The following is an 11,091-nucleotide window of genomic DNA, read 5'->3' on the forward strand; positions in this document are numbered from 1 at the left end:
TATACCATGCATTGACTAGGCATGGGGCTTTCAAATCTGATTATCTCAATCCCTGCCTATGCTGTCACATGATCAGTGCCTTTGCTGAGATGAAGAACAAGATCCTGACCAACTGATAAAATGATGTTGACTCTCTACAAGGCATATGTTGGCCTGAGAAATAACAAGCAATGGAAAAAAATGAGGTTTGAAGTCTTTTATTTTACATTTTTATTAAGTTATTTTATTTACTTTACATCCAGATCACAGCTTTCCTTCCCTCCATTCCTCCCAGCCTCTCCTTCTCTCCTTGCCCCCCCATCCACACCTCCTCCCCTTCTCTTCAGAAAAGCAGTGGCCTCCCATGGATATCAACCAGCCTTGTCTTATCAAGTTTCAGTAAGAGTAGGTGCATCTTCTTTAATTGAGGCTAGACAAGACATCCCAGTTAGGGGAAAGTGATCCAAAGGCAGGTAATATAGTCAGAGACAACCCCTCTCCTGATTTAAGAGTCCCACATGAAGACCTAGCTGCACAACTGTTACAGAGGGCCTAAGCCCATCCCATGTGTGTTCTCTGATTGACAGTTCAGTCTCTGTGAGCTCTTATGGGCCAAAGTTAGTTGATTCTATAGATTTTCTTGTGGTGACATTGACGCCTTTGGCTTCTGCAATCTTTCCTCCCCTTCTTCCATAAGATTCCCCTAACTCCACGTAATGTTTGGCTGTGGGTACCTGCATAAGTTTCCATCAGTTGCTAGGTGAAACCTCTCTGATGACAGTTATGCTGGGTTCCTGTCTACAAGTATATCAAAATATCATTAATAGTGTCAGAGGTGGACACTCTCTCATGCCATGGGTTTCAAGCTGGGCTGCTCATTTGTTAATCCTTCCCTCAAATTCTGTTTTATCTTTTACCCCTGCCTATCTTGTAGACAGGGCAATTTTTTGATCTAAGTTCTGTCCTGTAACATGCTCCCTACTGCTCTCATTTATAAGTTTTAAGGCCTGGTGAAGAAAGGAAGATTACAAGGAAATGGCACCCAACAAATAAAAGATAGTTATCTTCAAACTTTGTTCAAAATAAATAAATTGGAAGATGTGTCAGATTACCAGAGATACCTGTTCGGTTTCCTTATTCCCCATTGCTAAGGGTTGTAGCTGGAATCATCCTCATAGATTCTTGTGAGTGTCCATTGTCCTTAGTTTCTAGCTCTTTACAGAAATATTCCCCCAAACCAGTAGGCTCTCCCTCTGTCCACCCACCACTTCTTCCCACCCCCTTGTCTCTTCCTCCCTAGTTCACTGATAGTGGAGGTCCTCCTCCCATACTATGTGGGTAGCTTATCAGATCTCATCAGGATGTCTGGATCCTCATTCTCTGTGGCCACCTCACCAGTGAGAGGTGATCAAAGAACAGTAACAGAGTTCATGCCAGAGACAGCCCCTGCTCCCCTTACTAGGGTATTCCCATGGAGACTGGGCTTCCCATGGGCTATATCTGAGAAGGGGTCTAGGTACTCTCCATGCATAGTCCTTGGTTGATTCATCAGTCTCTGTAGGCTCCCATGGGCCCAGATTTTTTGGCTATGTTGGTCTCCTTGTTGCACTCAGGTCCCCCTCTAGGTCTTTCTATCTCCCCCTTCTTCCATAAGATTCCCTGCACTCTGCCCAAAGTTTGGCTACAAGTCTCAGCAGCTGCTTCAATACCCTGCTGGGTAGAGTCTTTCAGAGGCCCTCGGTGGTAGGCTCCTGTCCTGTTCCCTGTCTTCACCCACTTCCGATGTCTATACTGTTTGTCCTTCTGAATGAGGATTAAGCACCTTCTCTAGAGTGCTCCTTGTTGTTTAGCTTCTTTAGGACTATAGATTTTATCCTATAGTATATTGCTAATATACAGTTATAAGTGAGCACATACTACGTGTGTCTTTCTGCTTCTGTGTTATCTCACTCAGAATAATCTTTTCTAGTTCCATCCATTTGCCTGCAAATTTCATGATTTCCTTGTTTTTAGTTGCTGAATAGTATTCCATCTAGTCATCAGAGAAATGCAAATCAAAATGACTCTGAGATTCTACCTTACACCTATCCAAATGGCTAAGCCAAAAACTCAAGTGATAACACATGCCAGAGAAGATGTGGAGAAAGGGAATCCCCCTTCATTGTTGTTCAGAATGTAAACTAGTACAGCCACTTTGGAAATGAATTTGGCACTTTCTCAGAAAATTAGGAATTTGGCACTATCTCAGAAAATTAAAAAATTCCTCATGATCCAGCTATACCATTCCTGGGCATATACCCTAAAGATGCTACACCATACAACAAGGACATAGCAGCTTTATTCGTAACAGCCAGGATCTGGAAACAATGCAGACATCCCTAAATGGAGGAAAATGGATACAGAAATTGTGTTACATTTACACAATGGAATTCTACTCAGCCTTTTTGCTTTCACAGCATTATTCTCTTCCCTCTGTAAGGCCTCTCTCTTCCTCTCCCAGCACTCACAGACCATTTTTAGCTTCCTAACTTCTACAGATACTTCAAATAAAACACAAAAATCTAAAAGTTCAAAGCTAGGATGTGCAGCTAAGAGAGAGATTCTGGCATTTGTCTTTCTGGGCCTAAACTATGTCACTTAATATAGAATTTTCAGCTTGATTAATTTTTTTGAAATTTTTAAAATTTAAATTTTCTTTGCAGATGAATAAAATTCCATTGTGTGTGTGTGTGTGTGTGTGTGTGTGTGTCATGTTTTCATTAGCCATTTATTAGTAGGTGAACATCTAGGCTGATTCCCTTTACTAGATCTTGTGACTATAGCAGCAATGAGAGTATTCATGTATCTCTGCAATAGAATATAGCATCCTTTAGGTATATGCCCAGGAGAGGTAGAGCTGGGTCATATTGAAGTTCTACTTTTAGCTCTTTAAGAAATATTCACATTGATTTCTATAGTGGCCTCATGTTGAGGCTGGAGAAGGAAACATAGTGGGAGGAAAGGGTCCGTAAAGCAAGCAAAAGATTAAGAGATGGCTCCTGCTCCCACCTTTAGGAGTTCCACAAGAAGTCCAAGCTACACAACTGTAACATATTGCAGAGGGCCAAGATTAGACCCATGCAGCCTTCTTGGTTGTGACTTCAGTCTTTGTAAGCCCCTACGAACCCATGTTGGTTGATCCTGTGTGTGTGTGTGTGCGTGTGTGTGTGTTGTCCTTGACACCTCTGGCTCCAATCCTTTCTCCCCCCCCCTTTCATAGGAGTCACCAAGCTCTGCTTAATGTTTGGCTGTAGGTCTCTGCATGTGTTTCCATTGTTTGCTGAGTGAAGCCTCTCTGATGACAACTTAAATAGGCACCATTCTATGAGTACAGCAAAATATCATTAGAGGCACTTTCTATCCGAGGTCTCTGGGCTATCCAGTCTCTGAGTCCTGGCCCTACAGGCAGTGTCATGTCAGTGGTGGGCTCCTTCTCATGGGATTAGTCTCAAACTGGACCAGTTTGGTCACTCCCACAATTTCTGCTCTAACTGTATCTGAGCATATCTTGTAGGAAGAAAAAATTTTAGGTCACTCCTGGGCATATAACCAAAGGACACTCCACTATGCCAATACTTGCTCAACTATGTCCATAGCAGTTTTATTTATAATAGCCAGAAACTGGAAGCAACCTATATGTTTCACAACTGAAGAATGGATAAAGAAAATGTGGTACATTTACACAATGAAGTATTACTCAGTCATTAAAAACAATGACACCATGAAATTCACAGGCAAACAAAAGGAACTAGAAACAATCATCCTGAGTGAGGTATCCTAGACTCAGAAGGACAAACATGGTATATGCTCACTTATAAGTGGATGTCAGAAGTAAAGTAAAGAATAACCGTGCTACAATCAATGGACCAGAGAAGCTAACTGACAAGGAGGGCTCAAGGGATGGGGGAGGTATAGGGGGATGACACATGAATTTACCTGTGAAGGGTTGGTATGTCTGGGTGTAGGAGTAGGTACAGGAACAGGAGGGAGTGGGTGAGGGGAAGATGGAGAAAGAGAGTCCTGGGAGAGACAACTAGAATGGAGGTGCATCTCTGAGACAAAAATAGAAACCTAGTGCAATAGAATCTCCCAGGAATCTGCGAGGTGACCCTAACTAAGACTCCTAGCAATGAGAGTCTTAGCAATGGCCATCTCCTGTAACCAGACAAGACTTCCAATGAAGGCATTTGGGCACCAACACATCCCTGGTGAACTGTCTAGGGGTTTTTGTATGCAGAATCACATCATCTGAAACAGGATGTTGGACTTCTCCAATTTGTATCTTTGTAATCTCCTTTACTTGTCTGACTGCTCTAAGATGTCAAACACTGTATTCGACAGGAAAGGACAGTGGAAATCCTTATCTTGCTTCTGATTTTAGTGGAAATTCTTTGAGTTCTTCTCATTTATTATGATGCTGGCTGTGAACTTGTCATAACTGCCTTTATTATGTTAAAATGTGTCCTATAAGCCTAGATTATCCAGGTAATTTGTCAAAGACTTTTTCTAATTCTAATGAGATGATCAAGATGATTTCTGGCCTTCAATCTGTGTACATGGTAGATTATATTTGTTGATTTAAGAATAATGCCTGTATTTCTGAGATGAAGATCATTTATCATGGTGAATAATTTTTTTCCTGTGATCTTAAATTTGGTGTACAATATTTTTTAATTTTTATTAATTACACTTTATTCATTTTGTATCCCCCATAAGCCCCACCCTCCTCCCCTCCTGATCCCACACTCACACCCCCTTCTTCACACATGAGAATTTTAAATCTATGTTCATCAGGAAAATTGACCTATAATTTTCTGTTTTATTGAGTATTTGTCTGGTTTTGGTATCAGTAATACTGGCTTTGCAAAAAGAACTAAGTGTTCCTATTCTGTTTTATTTAATAACTTAAATACTGGTATTAGTTCTTCTTTGAAGGTCTGGACGAATTCTGTGCTGTATCCATCTGGCCCTGGGCTTTTTTAGTTGTAAGATTTTTATTTTCTACTTATGTCTCATTAATTATCATGGTTATACTTAAATTACCTTATTTTCATTAATTCTGATAGATTGCATATATCTGGAAATTCATTTCTTTGAGATTTTGAGTTCAGAAGAATGCAGATTTTTAAAGTATGTTCATATAATTCTCAGAATCTCCTCAGTATCTGGTTTTAATGTATTGTTTTTGCCTCTAATTTTATTAAATTGAATCCCTTTTCTCTTTTGAATACTTTATCTGACTGTAAATCTTGTTAATTTTTTTGAAAACCAACTATACATCTCATAAATCTTTACAATGTTAATTTGTAGCTGTTTTGTTTGTTTGTTTCCACTTAATATATATTCATATTTTTATTGTGTTTTCCTATATATTATTTTTGAGTTTTGTTTGTTCTTTTCCTGATCTGTTTAGGTACATCATTCAGTTATTAATATTCAGTCTCCTTATTTTTTATGTATGCACTTAGTGTTACATACTTTTCTCTTAGAACTGTGTTCATTATGTCTCATTATTTTGGTATGTGTGTTCTTATTTTCATACAGTTCTCAGATTTTCTTTTTTATTTCTCCTTTGACCAAAATTTTTATTCAGATGTGGTTGTTTAGTTTCCATGAGTTCATGTACTTTCTAAGGTTTCTAGTTTTGTTTTATTTTACTTCTGGCTTTATTCTTTTCTGGTCAGATAGAATCCAGGATGTCATTTAATTTTCTTAAATTTGTTGAGATATTGTCTTCTAATGTGTGGCCAATTTCTGAGAAAGTTTTGTAGGATGGTGAAAATGAAATCTTTTATTTGGTGTTTGGATGAAAGTTCTGTAAATGTCTATTAAATCTTTTTGATTCGGGTCATTTAATTCCAGAGTTTCACTATTTAGCTGGTTTTGTTTTTTTTTTATGATCTGTTTCTGAGAGTACCATAATGAAACCAGCCCACTATCAGTGCTGAAGTTCAATTTGTAGTTTTAGATTGAATCATGTTGCTTTTATTAAATTGAATGTCCCTGTATTGCATGTTTAAATTTAGAAAAAAAATAAATTACAGAATGAAACAAAAGTTAGAATTAAATTCAAGAATCAGAAACAAGGATTGGTAAAGATTCTTTCCCAATCTGCAGGCATTCATTTTGTTTTGATGACGGTGTCCTTTGCTTTACAGAAGCTTTTCAGTTTCATGAGGTCCCATTTATTGATTGTTGCTCTTAGAGCCCGTGCTTTTGGTGTTTTGTTCAGGAAGTTGTCTCCTGTGCCAATGAGTTCTAAGCTGTTCCCCACTTTTTCTTCTAACAGATTTAGAGTATCTGGTTTTATGTTGAGGTCTTTGACACACTTGGACTTTAGTTTTGTGCAGGGTGATAAGTATGGATCTATTTGCATTTTTCAAATGTAGCTGAAAAGCAACAAACCAAGTAATCCAATTAAAAATGGGGAACAGGGCTAAACAGCAAATTCTCGATAGAGGAATATCAAATGGCAGAGAAACACTTAAAGAAATGCTCAATGTCATTAGCCATTAGGGAAATGCAAATCAAAATGACCCTGAGATTTCACCTTACACCCATCAGAATAGCCAAGATCAAAAACTCAAGTGACAACACATGCTGGAGAGGTGGTGGAGAAAGGGAAACCCTCCTCCACTGCTGCTGGGAATGTAAACTTGTACAAGCACTTTGGAAATCAATCTGGCGCTTTCTCAGACAAGGAGGAATAGTACTTCCTCAAGATCCAGCCATACCACTCCTAAGCATATATCCAAAAGAGGCTCAAGTACACAATAAGGACATTTGCTCAACCATGTTTGTTGCAGCTTTATTTGTAATAATCAGAAGCTGGAAACAACCCAGATGCTCCTCAACTAAAGAATGGATGCAGAAATTGTGGTATATCTACCCAGTGGAGTATTACTCAGCAATGAAAAATAAGGAAATTATGAAATTTGCAGGTAAATGGTGGGACTTAGAAAGGATCATCCTGAGTGAGTTGTCCCAGAAGCAAAAAGACACACACGGTATATACTCACTCACATAGACATATAACATAAGATAAACCTACTAAAAACTGTACATATAAAGAAACTAATCAAGAGGGAGGACCCTGACTAAAATGCTCAATCCCCATCCTGAAAGGCAAAGAGGATGGACATCAGAAGAAGAAGAAGAAGGAAACAGGAATCAAGTTAGGAACCTACCACAGAGGGCCTCTAAAAGGCTCTGCCCTGCAGACTATCAAAGCAGATACTGAGACTTATGGCCAACTGTTGGGCAGAGTGCACAGAATCTTATGAAAGAGGTGGGAAATAGTAAGATCTGGAGAGGACAGGAACCCCACAAGGAGAGCAACAGAACCAGAAAATTTGAACACAGGGGTCTTTCCAGAGACTCATACTCCAACCAAGTACCATGCATGGAGATAACCTAGAACTCCTGCACAGATGTAGCCCATGGCAGTTCAGTGTCCAAGTGTGTTCCATAGTAATGGAAAGAGGGACTGTCTCTGACATAAACTGATTGGCCTGCTCTTTGATCACCTCCCCCTGAGGGGGGAGCAGCCTTACCAGGCCACAGAAGATGACAATGCAGCCACTCCCAATGAGCTCTGATATACTAAGATCAGAAGGAAGGAGAGGGGGACCTCCCCTCTCAGTGGACTTGGGGAGGGGCATGCGGGAAGAAGGGGAGAGAAAGTGGGACTAGGAGGGGAGGAGGGAGGCATTTATGGGGGGATACAAAGTGAATAAAGTGTAATTAATAAAAGTTAAAAAAATAAAGAATCAGAAACAATAACAACAAAAAGTAGTTTTTCTTGGAATCACATTGTGATGACCTAAACTGAATCTTTGGAATGTACCACTTACCTGTAATTCGCTTAATGTGCTGTCTTTGCAGTTTGTCTCCCACTGTACACTCTTTAATGCCATGAGGGTAACAGATAAGATACAATAAACTCTGTGCTTGTATGTTTCACAGGATCTAATATAATTTCTTTGTCTGTAATGATAGTTCCAGATCTTATAAGCAATGTCCTCCTACCCATCCCTAAAAGCCAGCAGGCAGTTAGACAGGAAAACACTGATTCTTTTCTGCCTGACTAACTGATTATATTCTAATTTCTCAGAGTAAAATGATATAAGCCTAGTAAAGACAGTAGTGAAAAAAAAAATAATGGAAAAATAGGTGGAGAAAAGTTTACGTATGTTTTGATTCTTTGGTCATTGTTTTGCTTTTGTTTATTTGTTTGTTTGTGTGTTTTGAGACAATGTCTCAGGTATTACAGGATGGTTTCCAAGTAACTATGTGGCCAAGAACAACCCTGAACTACTGATCCTTCTGCTCTGCCCAGTGCTGGAAGGACAGGCCTAAATTTAATGTCATCTCTTCATACCAGAGGTCCCGCATGCTCAGCAAGCACTCTATCAAACAGGCTACCTCTACAGCTAATATGAAACATTTCAAAACAAAATTCTAACATTCTGACATCTTAAAAATACAGGAGAAAAGACCTTAGATTAAAGCAAATGAAATTTAAGCATATGGGAGATAAATTGGCAGATTTTTAAAAAATAAGTAAGTACTTACTCTAAGGTACTATTTTCTAATCAGGTGTTTTTGTTTGTTTTACTTAATATATAATGACAATAATTATATGCTAAATATGATTTGCATCATGTTTAAGGGATATAGAACAGTATATAAATATTTAGAAGGTTATCTTCCTTTTGACACTAGCATCTTTTCTTTATGGTTTTTCAATGTTTTCAGATAAAATTTTTAAGTTTTTTTATTTATTTATTTTTATTACAATTTATTCACTTTGTATCCCAGCTATAGTCCCCTCACTCATCCCCTCCCAGTCCCACCTTCCCTCCTTCTTCTCCTCCCAAGCCTCTCCCTAAGGCCACTGATAGGGGAGGTCCTCCTTCCCTTCCATTTGAACCTAGCCTATCAGGTCTCATCAGGATTGGCTGCATTGTCTTCCTCTATGGCCTGGTAAGTTGTTCCCCCGCCCAGGGGGAGGTGATCAAAGAGCCAGCCACTGAGTTCATGTCAGAGACACTCCCTGCTCCCTTACTAGAGAAACCACTTGGAGACTGAGCTGCCATGGGCCACATCTGTGCAGGGGTTCTAGGTTATCTCCATGCATGGTCCTTGCTTGGAATATCAGTCTCAGAAAAGACCCGTGGGTACAGATCTTTTTGGTTCTGTTGCTCTCCTTGCAGAGCTCCTGTCCCCTCCAGAAATTTCTATCTCCCCCTTCTTTCATTAAGATTCCCTGTACTCTGCCCAAAATTTGGATAAGAGTCTCAGAATCTGCTTCAATACCCTGCTGGGTAAAGTCTTTTAGAGTCCCTCTGTGGTAGGTTCCTGTCCTGTTCCCTGTTTTCTCCCTCTTCCAATGTCCATCAAATTTGCCTTTCTAAATGAGGATTGACCATCTTACCCAAGGTCCTCCTTCTCACTTAACTTCTTTAGCTGTACAGATTTTAATATGTTTAACCTATATTATGTGTCTAATACACACTTATAAGTGAGTATATACCATTTGTGTCTTTCTGCTTCTGGGATCCTCACTCGGAATAATCTTTTCTAGTTCCCATCATTCGACTGAAAATTTCATGATTTCCTTGTTTTTAACTGCAGTATTCCATTGTGTAAATGTACCACAATTTCTGTATCCATTCCTCAGTTGAGGGACATCTGAGTTGTTTACAGATTCTGGCTATTACAAATAAAGCTGCTATGAACATGGTTGAGCAAATGTCCTTGTTGTATACTTGAGCATATTTTGAATATATGCCGAGGAGTGGTGTACCTGGATCTTGAGGTAGCACTATTCCTAATTTTCTGTGAAGCACCAGATTGATTTCCTAAACAGAAACTTAAAATCAGTCCTACTAAAATCAGGAACAAGGCAAGGTTGCCCACTCTCTCTAGATCTCTTCAACATAGTACTTGAAGTCCTAGTTAGAGCAATGAGACAACTAAAGGAAATCAAAGGGATACAAATTGGAAAGGAAGTCAAAGTACCAATATTTGCAGATGATATGATAGTATACATGAGCAACCCCCAAAATTCAACCAGAGAACTCCTTCAGCTGATAAACCCCTTCAGCAAAGTGGCTGGGTACAAAATTAAAACAAACAAACAAACAACAACAACAAAAAAAACAGTAGCTGTCCTATATATGAAAGACAAAAGGGCTGAGAAAGATATTAGGGAAACTACACCCTTCACAAAAGCCAGTAATAACATAAAGTACCTTAGTGTGAGTCTAACCAAGCAAGTGAAAGACCTGTTTGAGAAAAACTTCAAGTCTCTGAAGAAAGAAATTGTAGAAGATATCAGAGGATCCAAGGTGTCTTTGAGTCCTGTAGTGCTGTAGTAAGCAGCATGGCTAGCAAGTGAATGAGCGTAGTCTGAGGGTCCCTACTTGGAGTGTCTTGTCACAAGACTCCACAATATCCCCAAACAACACATTGAGTGGTGTGGCTGGCAGGCGGTGGACAGACTGCCTCAGATGTCCCTACCTAGATCATAATCTCAGGATGCCATGCTTTCCCTGTAAAATGTTGTGCGAGGTGGCTGAGGGTTGGGTAATGTGCATGCTCTGATGGTCCCTACCTGGGTTCATGGTCCTAGGATGTTATGTGTTCCATGTGCTATTCAGGATGGCTGGCATGTAAATAGACTGCCTCAGGGGTGAGGATGTTCCTACATGGGGTCTAGGTATCAGAACTCCATGTGGTCCTGGATCATTATGGTGGATGAGGACACAATGGGCAATGCCTACCTGGGATTCTGGGTTGATTTCATCCATTTTTAATGATAGATATTATAAAAACACAAATATTTATGAGGAGACTTTGTCTGATCCTGTGAGTGGGAACCAAATCCTCAAGATCTAATTAGCTTTCTAATACATTTTTAATTATAATGATTATATTTCCCCTACACTTTCCTGCCTTTAAACATTCCCATGTATACTCCCCTTGCCCTCTTTCAAATTCATAATCTTTTTCTTGGATTGCTGCTATATACATGTGTATGTATACATGCATATGTACTCATAAATGCAT

The sequence above is a fragment of the Meriones unguiculatus genome, chromosome 10 (assembly GCF_030254825.1).
Source record: "Meriones unguiculatus strain TT.TT164.6M chromosome 10, Bangor_MerUng_6.1, whole genome shotgun sequence".
Classification (NCBI taxonomy): domain Eukaryota; kingdom Metazoa; phylum Chordata; class Mammalia; order Rodentia; family Muridae; genus Meriones; species Meriones unguiculatus.